This window comes from Tasmannia lanceolata, unplaced genomic scaffold (assembly GCF_043159265.1).
Source record: "Tasmannia lanceolata isolate RefF3 unplaced genomic scaffold, GAP_Taslan_0.1 ptg000011l, whole genome shotgun sequence".
Taxonomy (NCBI): Eukaryota; Viridiplantae; Streptophyta; class Magnoliopsida; order Canellales; family Winteraceae; genus Tasmannia; species Tasmannia lanceolata.
The window spans coordinates 9,904,050-9,922,474 of NW_027518688.1; the positions used below are offsets into that span (position 1 = coordinate 9,904,050).

Consider the following 18,425-nt stretch of genomic DNA (forward strand, 5'->3'; position numbering starts at 1 on the left):
GTTTTTGAGTTTTCTTCGCATTCTACGCGCGTTCTCTGAGCTTTCTTCAGTTTTCAGCATATATGGTGTGCCGGCCTCATATTTGAGGGAGAGATATAGGGCGGGAGTCCTCTGGGGATGAGGAGCGGGATCGTGCTCCATGGTATCGAGGTACTCTTCTGAGGGGCACGACTACTCATATCTCGCGATTGCATTGCAGTGGAGAGGTAAGTCCTTTGAATTCAGTTTTTTATGATTCCTAGATCTTAGGAATGAATTTAGCTTTGATGTTTGATCTCATTTCAGCAGTATAGCTCTTTATTTGTCTCTCTTTATTTTTGTACAGTCCCTTCCTGCTATGGTTACGAGAGGGTCAGTGAGAGATGGGACGCCTTACACCCTCGGGCTCGAGCGTACATAGTGGGGACAGGTTTGGACAGATTCGTCCATACTGATTCAGAGGGGGTGGGTGCAGGCTTTGTACTGGCTCTCGCTGAGCGATGGTGGGAAAGGAACAGTAGAGGCGTCTTCTTCAAGGTCTACTTCTCCAGAGAGGCTAGCTCGTCGCCCACCGATTGTACCGAGAGCACCAGTTCGAGGACCGAGCAGACGAACCCCTCGTCCGACTTCGTCAAGAGCTGGTCCTTCTTCACTTTCCGAGTAATATCCAGTGCCAGGCTGGACGGTACCGTCCTGAGACAGGAGAGGGGAGTTTGAGTTGGTTCGGCCGCCATGAGCTGTAGGATATCCTATCCCAGAGACTTTCGTCGGGGTAAGTGAAATTGATTATGCATTTATTTCAGATTTTAAAATTTGTTTGCATATTTGATTGGATTTTTCTTTGAAATTGCAGATTCCTTGCCATCAGGTGAACAATTTGCTGCTGTTGGTGGGGTGCTTGAGGACTCTAGCTGGCGAGCAGATTGACATCAATGAGCGGCTAGAGGCGGCTCAATGTGAGGACAGACAGCTCATCCTTGGGCTCCAGCAAGAGATAGAGACCTTGAGACTGAGGCTGGAGGCACACGAGGGTCAGCCAACCAGACAGGTATAAGAATTTGTTTTTGTCTTTGATTTTGATTTTTTGCACCTATGAATTGATATATCTTTGATATTCTGACACATTTACGGTTGCAGGAGGAGGATGTGTACATGCCGACGATGCTTGTACCGGAGGGTCTAGGTAGCACTGACGACAGAGATGATACGTCTGACGAAGACTATGTCATAGAGGCTGAGGACCCAGAGGCTGATGAGACAAAGTGCCCCTCCGACGAAGAGGGTGAGGATTGGTGTAGGCCTTGGAGGCATGTTTGCTCCTCATCCTACTCAGCCAGAGGCTGGCCCTAGTAACAGAGCAGCCGCAGCTACTAGAGCAGAGTCAGGTTCGACTCGAGATTTGCTCAATATTGGGATGGGGTCCAGTTCACTAGACCGCTTATTGAGTGATATTCCTATTTTTCTGCCAGGGGAGTCTTTAGTTTCTCAACCGAGGGTAGATGCTTCGACCACCCCAGGGGTAGTTCAGGATCTTCAGGGGCAGGGTTTGACAAATCCTCCAATGTCCAGAGCAGTGATTTATGTTTCTCTTTCTGGTTTCCCCAGTTGGGGATGAAATGTATTTCTTTTTTGTATTGATCAGACATATATATGGATCAATTTTGACTTGTTTGCTTTTATCTGCAATGTTGTGTTGTTGTATTGAAAATAAAGAGTATTTTTGTATAAATAGACATATGTTCTAGATGAAAATTTATACAAAAATACCCCTAGTATACTTTTTCAAACAACTTGGATTTTTAGGATTTGCATTATTAGAGAAGGGTAACTTGATTTTGAGCATTTTGCATTATTAGCGAAAGCTAACAATGCAAAATGCTCCTTGCATGGTTTCTTAATGATTTGATCATGCATTTTGTATTATTAATCATACTTTTATGAATAATAATACAAAATGCCCCTAGTATATTCATTCCCATAGACAAGAGAAAGCTAAATACAAGGCAAGAAACAAAGGGAGCAATTTCAATTTAAATAAAAGGTAAATACATTCTGAGTGTCCTTGACTGTGGAGTTGTATTTTTCTGTGCAAGGAGCACCTGGCTGGATCTTGATCTTCTGAGACCTATACACAGAGTACTGAGCTATTTTTCTGAGACATGTACATGGAGTACTGAGTTGGATCTTGACCTTCTGAGATAGGAGAATTCGCTGTGTCTTCCTTCAACGCATGATTACCTTTGCTAGGTTAATGACTTAGATGAAGAACAGGAGCTTTTCTGAATTTCCAAGTAGGGAGGAAAAGGAGAGAGACTTGATTTTACTGAAACAAATGCTTCTGATTTATTTAGGTAAGTCGAAACCATAGATAGATGAGTTTAAATGTTCTTACGCATAGGCAGTGTTTCCTGCCTTTGGTTTTTTTAATCATGGATTGTTTGAAGTATTAACTCATCTTGTTTTGGACAAAAGAATTATTTGTCTGGTCTTTTCAAAGGTGTGCCTTGTCAACAATCAAGTTGTCCTTTGCGGATTTTCAACTTGACGGACCGTTTATACCATAATTTTTGCTAGAAACAATGTTTCTGATTGTTTCTACAGGCAGAATGACCTAATTTTTACCTAAATCGCCCTGTCAGGTTTTTGACTCTGAGGATCTTCAGATTTTTCTATTCTAGACATTCGGAAGACTTATGGGGATCCTGAAAAGGTTTGTTGGTTTCACCAACGGTGACCGAGCCTGAGATGATCAGGTTGCCTACGTACCCCAAAGAAGGATTGGCATCAGGTCTGCGTAGTTCGAGCTTTCTGCGGGGGAGCAGTTGGGTAGTTTTGGCTTCACCAAATGAGACCGAACTTGAATTGATCAAGCTGCCTACGTACCCCAAAGAAAGGTTGGGATCAGGTCCACGTAGTTCGAGGCTTTTTTGTGGGCAAAAGACTCGAAGGGGTAATATTGGCTTTGCCAAAGTTGGACCGAACCTGAGATGATCATGCTGCCTACATACTTCAAAGAAGGATTGGGATCAGGTCTGCATTGTTTGTGACTTCTCTACTGAGGTGCAGGGTAAAAGGGCGAGTCATTTAGGCTCTAGTCGGCACAAAAGGGCCTTCGATGTTAAGAGTACTATCTTTTTAATTGATCGAGGTTGGTAGGTTCAGGAATTCTATCCCCATTTTGGTTAAGAAGTCTGATGGCTTTTCCGGACAGGATTTTATCAACGATGTAGGGGCCAGACCAGTTTGTAGACACCCAATTTTTTCAAGGCGGTACTAATGATAGGTGTTGCGAGGAAGAACCTTTTGACAAATCCCAGATCACCAGTAGTGTTTCTCTCAATCTCTCTTTAGGGTATTTACAGAAGGGAATGATTTTCGAAAAACATTGTTATCCAAGAGGAGCAACCGGAAAGATTATTTTTATAGCACCCGCCTTTTTTAGTAACCAGAAAGCCTGTTTTTACATAGCACCTGCCTTTTTCGGCTAATCAAAAGACACTTTGTCTCTTAAAACTAAGCAATATTAGGTTCATTGGAAAGTACACGAAACGACAAATCCAACGTACCTAACTGCGCGTAAATCAGAGTTCAAACGAAGAAGTTATGCGCATTTTAAACTACCAACATAAGAGACAAAATCCACTACTAAACAAAACAGAGAAGAGACAAACCATCGCGGGAACCAGGAATGACACAACCACCCCCCCCCCCCCCCCCCCCCGCCCAAATTCATCCCAGACGAATTCTGGTCGGTTCCAGATATTTTTAACCCCCTCCTCTATAAATAGAGGAGAGGGGGTAAGGGTTTTGGATTCCTCTCTTCTCCCTCTCTTTCCTCTCTTTGGGTTTTCTCTCCCCCTTCTGTGACTGGACATACACCCTGCTTGGGTGTATTTCCAAGGTGAGACATATAACCCTACTTGGGTGTATTACTGAAGCCCCAAACCCCTGCTGAAATTTAGTAAAAACCCTAGTTAGCTTGCTTTTTAGAAGAGAGAAAGTAGAGAAACACTAGGTAGCTCACATTGGGCGTCGGCACTCCGCCGAAATTCTGAAGGTTCGGAGTGACACCCTCTTTTTGCGCCGTTGTTCTGCCGAATTTTGCAGAACTACGAGCTGCTTTCCAATAGCAGTGCCGTTGTTCTGCTGAAATCTCAGCAAACCCGAAGCTTCCTCATTAATACAGCGCCGTTACGCCGGCGATTTCTCAACAACCTCGGAGGCCCATTTTTCAACAAGCGCGGTTACGCTGCCCAACTCTTCACTAGTAAGATAAAACCCTAAGAAATGTAAATAAAAGAAAGATGTATTCATTTACTTTTCAGTTGTGTATTTTCAAACGGGTATGGGTGGGTTTCATCATTCGTGATGTCAAGCCCCTCTACTTGCCACTTCACTACTTTCTATCATTTACTTTTCAGTTGAGTATTTACAAAACGAGTATGGATGGGTTTCATCATTCATGATGTCAAGCCCCTCTACCTGCCACTTTACTATTTTCTACAATTTACAGCTTTCTGCACAGTAAGCTACGAGGTTGAGGTGTCAAAGAGACTTGTTCCGCTACGGCCGAGCGCTTGAGACATTATTCCCTCCGACTTGCTTTTATTTTCTGCACTTTACAGCTTTCTACACAGTAAAGTACGAGGTTGAGGTGTCAAAGAGACTTGTTCCGCTACGGCCGAGCGCTTGAGACATTATTCCCTCCGACTTGCTTTTATTTTCTACAATTTACTGCTTTACAAAAGTAGGGTATGTGGTGGTGAATAAGTTACCCGCCCCACGACAAACTTATATAAACCCCACTATCTTTCTTTTGTTTTACTTTCTGTACTGTCATTTTCTGTTTGATTTATGGAGAGGGGGCCCACTTGGGATCAGTTGCAGCATTCCTTTGGAGTCTGTGACATATGGTCTCAAAAAGGATTTAACCGAGCCACGCCTTTTTTTTGATTTTTTTTGTGAATTCATCTCATTTACATTCTGAATTAAGCATAATCTAACAAGGGAAATAAAATAAAATTATTTCGTTTCAAATCCTTTCAAAATGCCATTCTAAGTTAAGAGACCGGATTAATCTGGGCAAGAGGGGTGCCTTACACCTTCCCCAATTGTAACCACAACCCTTACCCAGATATCTGTAAGGACCATGCCTTAATCAAACAGAGTAAAATATAAGGTTCTTGGCCCAGAGCAAAGGAACCCCTGATTACTATTCTTCTAATGAAATTCGAGTTGGTACTCATTTCCTTAGAAGAATTGACACAGGTCCTAGGCCCTAACCTAGGTGACGACTCTGAGTTTCTCTAACTTGCGAAGTTAGGACTACGGTCCCGAGTTCGCAAGTAGCGCAAATCAAATAACACCCCCCCTTTTCCTAAAACCCAATTGTGGTGATCCCCCGTCGTCCTGTGCAAACACAGAAAAAACCGGCTCCCACAGACTGGCGACTCTACTGGGGAAAATTTGAACATGATAATCCCTCTTAGCAGAGCTATTATCAAAATGAAAAGATTGTATCTCGTTGTAACTAACTTGGCATTTTTCAAGAATTTAGAATAAACTAATTCGATTTTTCTCCTTTCTTAGGGTTATCTTGAACCCGATGTAGCCTTCAGGGGTATTCGCAAATTGCGAACTTTTCGCAAGTTGCGAACGCTCCTGACGAGGGAAATAAAACAAGTTTTAGATTTACTTTCTAGTACATATACACTTGTCACATCTTTTTGCATGGATTGCTAAGAGCCATTGCTCAAAATTGCCGTCAATTGCGCGAAAATGCCCTGGGAGGGCACCTAGGCTTACCCCCCTTTTAAAAAAAAAAAAATTCACGCACACACCATATGGGATTTCATCACCCGCTTGCATACCTATTTACTCGAGAGTGCCTAGCCCTTGGAATGGATTCGGCTGTATTTGGGATTTCATCACCCGAATCTGCTGGTCACGCATCCATTTGAGGTGAAAGCACCACCTCTTTTCACGTCACCCTTGTGGTGGAGTTAAAATGATGATGTATTAACTTCCCGCCGCGTCTGGGAACATTGGGCAAGGGATTGTTTAATCACAATTGCAAGAGGAACCTTTAAGCCTTCATCCCCTGTATAGCCCTGCATACTACGCACTTAGACGTTACCATGCCCTGCTTAAGGGCATGTTGATCTTAGACTTAGGTAAGGCTACTAGTTAGTCTCGAGAGATGTGAGCGTCATCCAAAATAGGGATACACTAAACCTTTGGCCCACCTCTGTCATGTTGAGCGAGTCTAGAAAGGTGTCACGGGGTTACCTCAATTCTTGCTAGGAATGTCATTACCCTAGCTCGATGCGCAAACGGTCGCAACTTACTTTTACCCAAGATTAGAGGTTACTTTTAACCTTTATTAGTCTTGTCTAGAGTCATATTTGCAAACCCATACTATCGAATTCCTTGGATAAGCAACCATTGTACCTTGGAAGAATGACCGTCTTACGGTTAATACACTTAACCTAAAGACCCTCATTCTGGTCTCATCTTTCAAAGATTTTATAATCCCTTAATCATCTCCTTATTCAAACCGTCCCCAGTCTCAGCCTCATCAGGCTATACTTTTTATACAGTTCAGACCCATCCTGATCATCGTTATGGTCAAAGCGGCGAAGCTATGCTCAAATAAATGTTCAGACTGTCTTGGTCTCAGCCTCGTTCGACTCTACTGCTTTTCGAGTCTCGATCCGTCCTGACTATCATTATAGTCAAGACGGCGAAGCTCTGTCCAAATAAAGTCCATTTGTCCATAGACCTGTCCCGATCACCCTGATCAAATCCTTTTTAGAGTTGTATTCTCACATAGAGATAGACCTTCCTCTACCTCTATTATAGTCAAGAGCAGCGGAGCTCTGCCCAAATGAACCTATCTTCTTGTATGAAGATAATCTTGTCCTGATCATAACAGTACCCGAGCTGTGCTCAATTGAAGTTAGTCTTTCCGAAAGGTTAGACTCATCCCGACCTCTGTTATGGTCGAGAGCGGCGAAGCTCTGCCCAAATTATCTCTATCTTCTTTCGGAAAGATAGATCCCCTTTTCCGACCAGTGCCTTGTTCATAATTTGGGAGTCATATCCAGGTCATGTTGTCTTCACTTTTGGAGACAAACCTATTTAGTCTACCTTCTTATGACCAACGTGTTAGAGCTTTGTTCAAATGAATATATCCTCTCATGAGAGGATATACCCAGCCAAACCTTTGTCGGCCAAAGTGTCGGATCTCTGTCTAATTATCATCTTGAGATCAGAGTTATCTGAACCCTTATCAGATTCAATCTTGCAGGGGTGTCCTCTGATTTCTCAGATCGTAGGGGCAAACCTCGCTTTTAGCTCCTCATATGTCTAGGTTCTGTCAAAATTCTATCAAAATTTGAGACGATTTGTAAAAATTACAAAAAAATAAAAAAATACAAAAGTACAAAAATACAAAAGCAAATGTTTTACCAGGTGTTTTACCGTGTTTTTGTTCTCTGTCTTCTGTATAGGTAGATCATGGACCAGGAAGAGCTGAATGACTGGATCCGCAACTTTTACTCCTTCGAGAGTTTTGATTTCAGCCAATGGTTCACCAATCCTTTCGAGCAGTTCTTTCCTCTACTCCCTTCCATTCAAGTCGATTGGAATTTTCTCAGAGCTGCTGCTCTATGCTGGGATAAAGATAACCATGTTTTCCATTTCGAATTAGAAGAAATCTGTCCCACCTATGAGGAATTTTGTACCTTGCTCAGGGTACTAGAGGAAGGACCCTCTGTCAGGCCTATTGTCAAGCAGGGTTATGTTCAACGAGTCAAGCAACTTTTCTGCACCCAAGGGCAAGACCCCTCAGACTTCATGACTTCAGAAGGAGTTCTCGTTAACCAGTTAATTGAGGCCTTTTCTCCTGATCAGGATATGGATGATCTTGTTTATCAAGCAGCTCGGCATAGGGCTCTTTTATTTTGTATATGCGCCAAATACCTCACAAGGCAAAGCTCCGACGAAGCTCCCTTTGGTATTCTTAGTATATTGGATCAGGTTCCTAATAAAGCCAATCCCGTACCTATCATTCTAGCCGAAACTCTGAATGGATTAGACAAAGTCTGAGAAAATCCTGCCAGACAGTTTATAGGCTTTCCTATCCTTCTATACATTTGGCTTTGTTTAAAAGTTTACATCGCCACCCCAGGTACCCAGTCAGAAGTTTCCATTTACAATTACCGTAAGTGGCACCATTTTCAACAGCTAGAGACAGTATCCAACTAATATGCATTGATGTCTAGCCAAAAATCTGAAAATATTTATTGGAGAATTCATGCGTATTGTCGAACTATCATATCAACTCCCGAATCTTCCTATATCCAGCTCCTTGCTTTAAATGATACTTGTTTTTATATTCCAAAATGTATCATATGTCAATATGGAGCCAAGCAAGAGATCATCGAACCAATCGTTCGTTTCTTTCCTCTGCGGGAGTTCTCTAATGATCTCGCCAAGACCATTGCTTTTAGATGGAAATACAGGGAGACTGTCCACTCATGAGCTGGCTACCCCACATACAAATGAAGTAGCAATCAACTACTATTTCTTGCTAGGAAGGGATGTCCTTCAGGGGACCACCGCCCTCGGATGTTGATCAACCCGCACAGAAGACAGAGAATGTCGTGTTTTCTTTTCTTTTACCGTTTTTTATTTTGTAAATAGCCTGTGACAGGCCCCGATGTAAAAGAAAAGGGAATATGAATAAATAAAGGTATGTGCATAAGTATTGTATTTACTCTTTTGTTTATCTGAAAATTTTCTTGTTATCTTCTATACAAAATAGGCCATGTCTGCTGATATGATGTCCAAATTGATACAAAGTAAGGATGAGTCAAGAAACTATTCATGGTTCAATCATTTCACTTAGCATGAGCAGACCTTCTCCTTGTACGAGTCCATCCCAATAGATTGGAACCTCCTCAAAGCAGCAGCTTAATACTAGGACCCCCGGTATTACGTCTTTTCGCACATCCCTTTGGATGAAGAGCCTCCATAAGCCATCTGACTCCCTGCTGCCTTTCGCTCGGCTCATAACCACCAGCCTATGGACTACTTTTGTACAGAAGATATCAAGTTTTTCTTTCCTTTTTGCAAAAGCTTTGAAAAATTTGTTTTGTAAAAATATTGTTAGAAGTCAGGCTAGCACAGGCCTTGTTGCACAAATCGTAAAAATTGGTCAGACATATAAATAAAAGTCTTGTTTGTACTCTCCCAATTACTTGCATAACTCTTCTCCTTGCATGAAAATTCTAAAAATAGTGCATGAATATTCCCATCTGCAGGTAGAAATTTTTTTAAACCAACATACCCAAAAAGTCAAAAAGCCTGGTCTCGTACCCAAGCTCATCTAGGGAAAACCTTGGATCAACCTAGCTCTTCAATTCCCACTCCTTCGGTAGAAATTTCAGATTCTTCTGATCCTTCAACTCTTCTCACCGTCATGGAAGAACCTTCGGACCTATCCCAGGACATTCAGGATCTGCAACAGCTAGTAACGCCGATATTGGATCTGTTTCTACAAGAAAGGATTGGGACAAGGCAACAAAACCTCACTTCCTCCCCCTATGTGATATGTCCGTTCATTGTTTCGCAAGTCTAAAATGCTTCATAGACACTGAAAGCAAAATAGAGGCCCACATGGTGAGTTGATGGATTGATGATGCTCAACTTTTTTCGGAAGCTGTTATTCAGAAACCCCTTGCACCCAAAGAAGTTAACACAACGAAGGAAGTCACGGAAGCTTTTGAACCACCTGTCGTCTGGCAACAAAGTGATACACCCCAAGGGTTTGTCATTACGAAAAATTCTCCAAAGGAATTCATTCCCTTACCAGTCAATCTTACCACCATCATGAGGGTGCTTCTCCAGCAAAAAAAAGTTGTTCTTACTTACACCTCGTCAGCCTCCTAACCCTTTGCCAAGGAGTTGGAACAGCAGAGAGTACTGTGAATACCACCAAGGTACAGGACACCTAACGGATAGATGTCTCGCTTTGAAACATGCTATCCAAGACCTTATCGAGAAGAAATAATTTGTCCTCTTGTCTGAGCAAAACTCTGAATCAGAATACAATTCCAACCTGATCCCTCATTTAAGGCGTGCATACTCTAAGAATCTTGAATCAGGGACAGAAGTAAAAGAAAGAAAACTGGAGAAAACACTGCCGCCACGGTCCCACAGGGAATTCTCCACATTACCATCTGATCCGGTCACGGTTATGAGGTTTCTGATCAAGAACAACAAGCTCACTGCTCGTGCACCTTGCCCTCTCCCAGATCCACAATCGATAAACTACCGTGAGTGGGAATTCTGTGAATATCATCAAGGAAAGGGCCACCTGACTGAGAAATGTGTCTCCTTGAAGTACGCCATCCAGAAACTCATCAACAAGGGTGACTTCATCATCCCATCAGGGGCGGAGATTACCTTCTAAAGATCATGGTTGCAAGCGGGAAATCATGAGCATTTGCATTTTTCCCCACAAAGTATGGTTACCGACGCTGGCAAGGCAGAACCCTCCAAATGGTCGGATACTTTTATCCCACTACTTACTCATCCGGATACAGACTTCTTGTCTTCTAAGTGAGACTCCTTTTCCGATTCTGACTCATCTTTTGAAAATGCATCAAATGTAAAAGAGTCTGGATGAGGGCGCGTCAGTCAGTTCTTCTTATGATGTATTTTGCAGATCAATAAAAGAACTTTCTCTATGCGCACTTTTGTATCTCGATTCTTCCGAAGTAAATGCTTTAAAATATAATGAACAAATCATCCTCAAACGAGGATGCAGATGAAACTCCCCTCAAGGTTAAGTAATTAATCAAATGAGAGGAGGAGCATCGAGCAAAACCTTTAGAAGATGAGTTTCAAACTATTAAGATTGGTAGTGAATCCCTGCTTCAGGAGATTAAGATTAGCAAAACCTTATCCCAGGAATAGCATGCGGAATTAACCAAATTGTTAAAAGAATTCAAAGAAGTCTTTGCTTGGTCATACGAAGATATGAAAGGATTAATTGAGGAAATTATCCAGCAACGTATCCCTCTCTTCCCAGAAGCCAAGACAAAAAATCAAAAGCTGAGAAGAATGAGACCCGAATGGTTTCTCAAAGATCAAGCATCAAGCAGCTAAAAGCATGATTTCTAAAAAGTGTCAGGTATCCTGAGTGTTTAGCAAACATTGTTCCAGTACCCAAGAAAGAAATATTCGATGTTGTGTCAATTTCAGGAATCTTAACAAAGCTTGTCCAAAGAACCACTATCCAAACAGTGGAACACTGAATGTCAAGAAGCTTTCAAAGAAATCAAGGGTTGTTTGACATATCCCCTAATGTTGTCACCAGATGTCGCATGACAACCATTCGTCAGAATTCAACGTCATGAACACTACTCAAAAGTTTGTCAAATACAAATTCGTCAGAGAACAGTTGACTGATGCACCTACTGAAGATGCAGAGCTAAGCCTTGAACTTCCAAAGAGAGGGATGTAGTGTTTAGATAATACCGAACTCATGTCTTCGATCCTAGGGCAAAGTTTAGACCAAACTGGTCTTAGTCCATACATCGTTGATGAAATCTTGTCCGGAAAAGGCGTCAGACTTCTTGACCAAATGGAGATAGAATTTTCAAACCAACTAACCTTGATCAAATCAAAAGATATTTAAAGGCCTCCATGCACCGACCAGAGCCAAAATAACTCACCTACAAAACTCAAAAAACCTTTAAAGATGCCTTCAAGCCACGAACTACGCGGACCTGATCCCAACCTCTTTGGACTACGTAGGCAGCCTGGCGAAACTCAAGTTTGGTCACCCTTTTTGGCAAAGCCAACAGAAATCATCCCCCTTCGATCATTTCCCCACAAAAAAGCCTTGAACTACGTGGACTTCATCCCAATCCCTTTTTGGGGTACTTAGGTAGCCTGAACATTTCAAGTTCGGTCACATTTGGCAAAGCCAAACACCCAACTAGTTCTCCGGCAGAAAGCCTCGAACTATGCGGACCTGATCCCAATCTATCTTTGGGGGACGTAAGCAACCTGATCATTTCAGGTTCGGTCACAGTTGCCAAAACCAACAAACCTTCTCAGGATCCCCACAAGTCTTCCCAATATCCAGAACAAGGAGATCTGAAAATCCGGTAGTCAAAAACCTGAAAGGGCGGCTTAGGCAAAGATTAGGATCATCTCACCTATAGAAACACAACTAAAATCATATTTCTAGCAAAAGTTAAGGTGCAAACGGTCCGTTAAGTTGAAAATCTGCAAAGGACAACTTAATTGTTGGCAAGGCATACCTTCGAAATGACCAGATAAAGAATTCTTTGGTCTAAAACAAGATGAGTTAATACTTCAAACAATCTAAAGGGTCTCTGGACCATGATTGAAAACCAGAGGCAGGGAACACTCCCTATGCGTAAGAACATTTAAACTCATCTATCTATGGTTCGACTTACCTAAATAAATCAAAAGCATTTGTTTCAGTAAAATCGAGTTTCTCTCATTTCTTCCCTACATGGGAATTCAGAAAAGAAAAGCTCATTTTCCTCAGCCAGGTCATTTGCCCAGCAAAGGTAATCATACTTCGAAGGAAAACATAGCGAATTCTTGTCTCAGAAAGTTAAGCTCAGTACTCCAAGTACAGGTCTCAAAAAAATCAAGATCTAGCTTAGTACTCCATTTACATATCTCAGAAAGTCAAGATCCAGTTTGGTACTCCGTGTATAGAAAACGAATATTCAGAAAGACATAACTTTGTGATCATGAGCGCTCAGAAAGAACCCTCTTTTCATTCCTCTCAAAATTGATATCTTTGTTTCTTACCCTGTATTAACTTTCTCTTATCTAGGAGAATAAATACACCAGGGGCATTTTGTATTATTAGTCATAGAAATATGACTAATAACACAAAATGCATAATCAAATCATTAAAGAAACCATGATAGGGGCATTTTGCATTATTAGCCTTCGCTAATAATGCAAAATGCTTAAAATTAAGATTAGCCTTCGCTAAGGGAAATGATATTTATGCCCCTTTTATCACCAGGGACACCCATTTGCCAATGCACTTTGCAATCAAAGCCACTAGATTTTTCTGAGATACAATACATTAGCCCCCCTTTTGCCATTGATACACTGACACTGGGTGTCCCTGGTGATCAAAAGGGGCGTAAATATCACTTCCCTTCGCTAATAATGCAAAATGCTTTCAAACCAAAGTTGTTTAAATAAACTATACTAGGGGCATTTTTGTATAAATACCCATCTAAGAACAGATGTCTATTTATACAAAAATACTCTTTATTTCAATACAACAACACAAACAACTGCAGATAAAAGCAAACAAATAAAAAATGATCCATATATCAAATGTATGTCTGATCAATCTAGAAGATAAAATACATCTCATCCCCAATTGGGGGAACCAAAAAGAAAATAATCACTAGGGTGTGTCAGACCCTGCTCCTGAGGATCCTGCACTACATCTGAGGCGGACGACGGGTCTACTCTCAGCTGGGAAACTGAAGACTTCCTTGACTCTCGAGATCCCTCAACTGGTCTCTGTCCATGGTAGTGCTCTAGCAAGCTCATTATCAAATCAAGGAGTCTCGGAACTCCTGCCGTTTTTGGCTCATTTCGCTGATGTTTCATCCATGGATTCCCAGAATCTTTCAGCGATAGATCAATCAATTCTTTGGGAACTCTCTAGGACCAAATTTCTTAGCTAGTTGAACCTTGAGGGATTGATTCTCTACTTCCATTACCTTCATGTGTTGGTTAAGCAAGGCCAAGGTTTCTGTGATACCAGCAAGTTGGGAGTCTTCTGTAGAATCTGTCATGGGTATGGATCGAGACGAAGGCAAAGTAATGGCTTCTGAAAAGGGAAGTGGTATTGACTCCTTCTCCAACCGAGAGGATGAATGAACCTGAAAAACTTGAGGATTATCAATGGTGAAAGGTCCTGACATGGAAACGATAAACACGATGTATAAGCTTGATATTCATGGAGTGTTTCCTACTCAATGACTGAAAGATGATTATGGGCTAAGCAAGCAATTGGGATGATAGAATGAATCCTAAAATGACTGAGATATGATGATGACGACACGACTGCGCAAGGGAATGCCCCTAGTCTAAGGATCATGAGAATGGACTCTGAGGTGCTTAGCAAAGTAATCTTAGAAAATGTTACCCCTAGAGTAAGAAGAGACCAAGGATACAAGTATGATTAGATCATCTGGATCAAGTATGATCAGATCATCAGGATTGCATAATCAAAGGATTGAGACTTTGTCTTTACCAATTAAGAGGAGGAATGAAGACATGATTAAATCACACAAGAGGAGAATGATATTCACATGGTCAAAAGATTAGATGAGATCGCACAAGGTTGCTTTGAAGGGTAGATCAAGACTAAACTAATCCTATGAGATCTTAGAAAAAATGGAATTTATATCCTAATCCCAAAGGGAAAGCTTCTAATCTTCTTACATTTTGACAAGTGTTACCTGAAAGCATCAAACTCTAATCATAATCTAGCGGAGTGGAGAGAGGATCTCGACTCATGACTTTTTTTGTGTTTCTAAAGATCGATCGTAGCCATTGGAAGATGGACTACGGCCTAATCTAGACACAAATGGATATCTAGGCTCACACACGTGATGAATGCCTGTCTGTACTATATGCATGTGTGGGATAATCTAGGGGTAAGGCCAGGAGTTCCCTTAGCGCGAATCCGTGTTCGATATACTGTACCAGTGTCCGGTGTATCAGTACGTGAACAAGAGATCCGTTTACGTACCATAAAGGTACTAGGCTAAGAGTGGAATGCTTCTCTAATACAGAGGCACCAGGTGATGAAATCCCAGTCAACCATGCTAGATAACACTCCGGGTTCCTAAAATAGGACGTGTGTGCATGTGAGATGCAAGGGTTTAGATGCAAGTGATGTAAGTGTGTGAAATAAGTTTACGCAATCTATAATGTCTTCAGGTTTTGTTAGATTAAGTTTGCAGTATAATGTGATGAGAAAATAAAGAAAAACAAACAAACTAATCTATCAAGCATATAAGATATAAGATAGAGTTTTTATAAGCCAATTAAAATAAATTCAAACGAGTTATCCTTTGAAAGTTTAATGAAGTTAGGTGGTCCCCAGCAGAGTCGTCAGTCTGTGGGACCCGATCCCGTGAGAGCGGCGCGAACTGTATCCCTCTCTCATCTCTCGTACCCACACAAATGGCATGTGCCCTTTATTATTAATTTAATTAATCTTTTTCGTGAACTTGGGATCACTAAAGCAATATGAATTTCATGCAAAAGAGAATGACAGAGTCGCCACCTAGATGAGAGATCTATGACCCATAAGTGACAAGAAATCTAGATTCGTTACCTGATTAATAGAATGGAAGGTATGTGGAATTACCACTACATGCACCATTCTTGTCCGATAATCCGGTCTTCAATTTCAAAAGTTAACTCTCTTGAGTTTCTTTTAAATGGCTCATTTAACTCAATATTAATGTACGAACTATGTGGCATGCATCTTAAAATGTAATTTCAATATAATCCTTAATGCATTTCTTGATTTTCTTGTTTGGTTTGAATTCAATATATGTGAGAGTTCTCCTAAATTCTAATTTTAAAATATTCTAAGTATTTTAATTAATTCAATTAAGAGAAGAAATAAGTAAACTATCTTAAAACCCCCCACCATGTGAAGAGGGCCAACTCGTGCTCGGTATGCCATTCAAAGCATCCAAAGCTGCCTACGTATCCAAGCTTCACTGGAATCAGAATCGATCGTAGTTCGGTGGCCTAAACTAAGCTACATGCCTAAGACATCTAGGACACCGATCTAGACTGGACATACTGTCTTAAGAATTTTCAAGAGATTATTTAATTCAAGTTGAGTAGATTTTATTATCCTAGGACTCCATCTAAGATGATATATGGTCATATCTAAGTGCAAGATATCCCTTAGACTAATGTAGGTGAACCTACATCCTAGGTAACTAGGCTTGTCCTATGGGAAAAAGGGGTAACTAGTGTAACTAGATCTATGGCTCAATTGCTAATAATAGCAATCGGTCGTGATGAGGCGGGACACCGAACTCTAGGACACCCTAAAACCTAGAACACAACATGACATAAGTGTTCCTAAGGGGCCCTAAAGGTTCCTATGATCGGAGACCGCAATCCAACGGTTCTAAAGACACGGATTAAATTAATTCAATTTGCTGAAATTAACGATTTTTTGTTCTTTAAAGGTTTCCGAATCCTAAAATCTAAGGAATATCAATGGCTCTAATACTGGCAAGTTTCAGCCTTGAATTGCATCCATGGAAGGGAATCATGCTTTCCACCCTTGCATAATTTAGCACGTAGGTTATAGTATGTTATTGCATGGCATGTTTCTCAGAATTTTCGTGAACAGTAGACCTCAGAGCCAATAACGTACTATAAGTTACATGCTCAAATTATCAAGGATTGATCACAATTAGTATACGATTATGAATGCGATCTTGGCGGTTAAACTATCATAGCATTGCAAAATACAAGGGAAATCAATGATTCTTAAGGTTTGTGTTTCGATAGTTTAAAGATTGAATACATGATGTAGCATTAGAATTCTCTGGAAATTTTTATAACAATTTGAATTTATTTCGATTTTCTTAAGGATTTTAAAAAAATTCAGTTCAGATTATAGATTTACACATCAACTTATAGCAAATCTAATATAAAGAAGCTGCAATTTTTACAGTAGGTTTTTCTTTACCAGAGAAGATTACTGTAAAATTTTCATGGATTTTATATGTGTTTTGCTATCAGTTGTCCAATGTTGAAGATATCTGTCCAGATTATAAATTTACACATAAACTTATAGCAAATCTAATAAGCTGAAATATTTACAGTACCTTTCTCTTGACCAGAGAAGATTAATGTAAAATGTTCATGGATTTTAAAGATGATTTACTATCAATTTTTGATTTTAAAGATATCTGTCCAGATTATAAAATTACAAATAAACACATGGTAAAAGTAGTCCGAATCAATCCAAACTTTGTGAGAACATGTCATTCTAGTAGTAAATTGCAAGCAAATATTTTCAGAATTGTTTATTATAATTCGCTATTTGTTGCAGCTTTAATATTGCACGCTTGATTTAGCATTAAAAATCATAAGACATCTAACAGTAACCAAAAATTTTGAAAACTTCACTGGAGATCAGATCAGGTTTTAGTTACTTCTCATCCAAATTTTACTTTTGAAAACCCTGTATATGTTTCGAAAATTGCTTTTTCCCAAAATACCCTTAAAATTAAATAAATTTGTAAACCCCTTAAATTAAATCGAAAATTCTTCACAAAATTCGTACTGTTTCAGAACCTTAAAAGTCTGTTATGTTTAAATTGTCAATGATTTTGGATCTGTTTTGACATCTTTTTAAATTCGATCTTTGGAATTTTACCCCTTTAAGGATAGAGGTCAAATGGTCAAATCGCGGTCAAAACGAAGTCAAAATTCCTGAAAATTCCAGATTTCTATACTTTTTAATACACAAAAGACTCAAAGATTAAAAAATTCAAAAAATTGTAAAGGTTTATTAGAATTGATTTGTAAAATGGATTTAAACCCTCTTAAGTTCAAAAATCAGATTTTAATATTAAAAAAAAATAGATTTTTCAAAGAAAAATTTTGGATTATGAAATAACCTTGAAATAAACAAGAGGGGGGTGAATTGATTTTAACACTAAATTAGCCCTTTTGAAAATTAATTATGAACCCTAATTTGAATTTTCTTCACTTGATTAAATATGTGGTTAGTGCAAATATAATTAAAGACACAATGAAATGCCAAACCAAAAAGCAATAATGAAAGTGCAAGAATAAGAGATGACACACCGATATATAGTGGTTCGGGCAAAGCCCTACTCCACTCTTCTTAAGATCGTCCTTAAGGATTTCCACTATTGGAGACCCCCACGATGCCCAGCTCCTAGGCGATTACACTTCCAAGGGATATTAAATAAGGATGCCCTTACACCTTTACAAAAGACTCTCCTTCTCCGCCGAGTTCTAAGCGGTGCTCCCTAGGGTATTAAGGTAGGATGCCCTAGCCACCTTTACAAGAAATAGAGATTGAATAGCTTGGCTTCTCTTGAAAGCTTGATGCACTTTGTAGTCCCTTGATTGCTCTTCAATGATGGTTGCAAGTGAAAGCTCTAAAAATCCCAACTCAATAAATTTGCAAGTGCAAGGCAAGTTTGGGGAGAAAACAAAATCTTAAGCACAAATGGGTTGCAAGTTTTCTTCAATGCTTAAGGAGGTTTTCAAATCATCAAGAGAGAGGAAATGAATCCTCTAGATGTTGTATATATAGCCTCTCTATGGAATATGACCGT

The 18,425-nt window shown here is 40.2% G+C and overlaps 1 long non-coding RNA gene across 1 annotated transcript; it reads left to right on the plus strand.

Moving 5' to 3' along the window:
* The first annotated feature begins 343 nt into the window (after window positions 1-343).
* On the plus strand, window positions 344-1,526 carry LOC143886142 (uncharacterized). The gene is made up of 3 exons (XR_013253690.1): window positions 344-751; window positions 833-1,027; window positions 1,117-1,526. It is a non-coding gene; the product is annotated as an uncharacterized LOC143886142 (long non-coding RNA).
* Window positions 1,527-18,425: the final 16,899 nt, after the last annotated feature.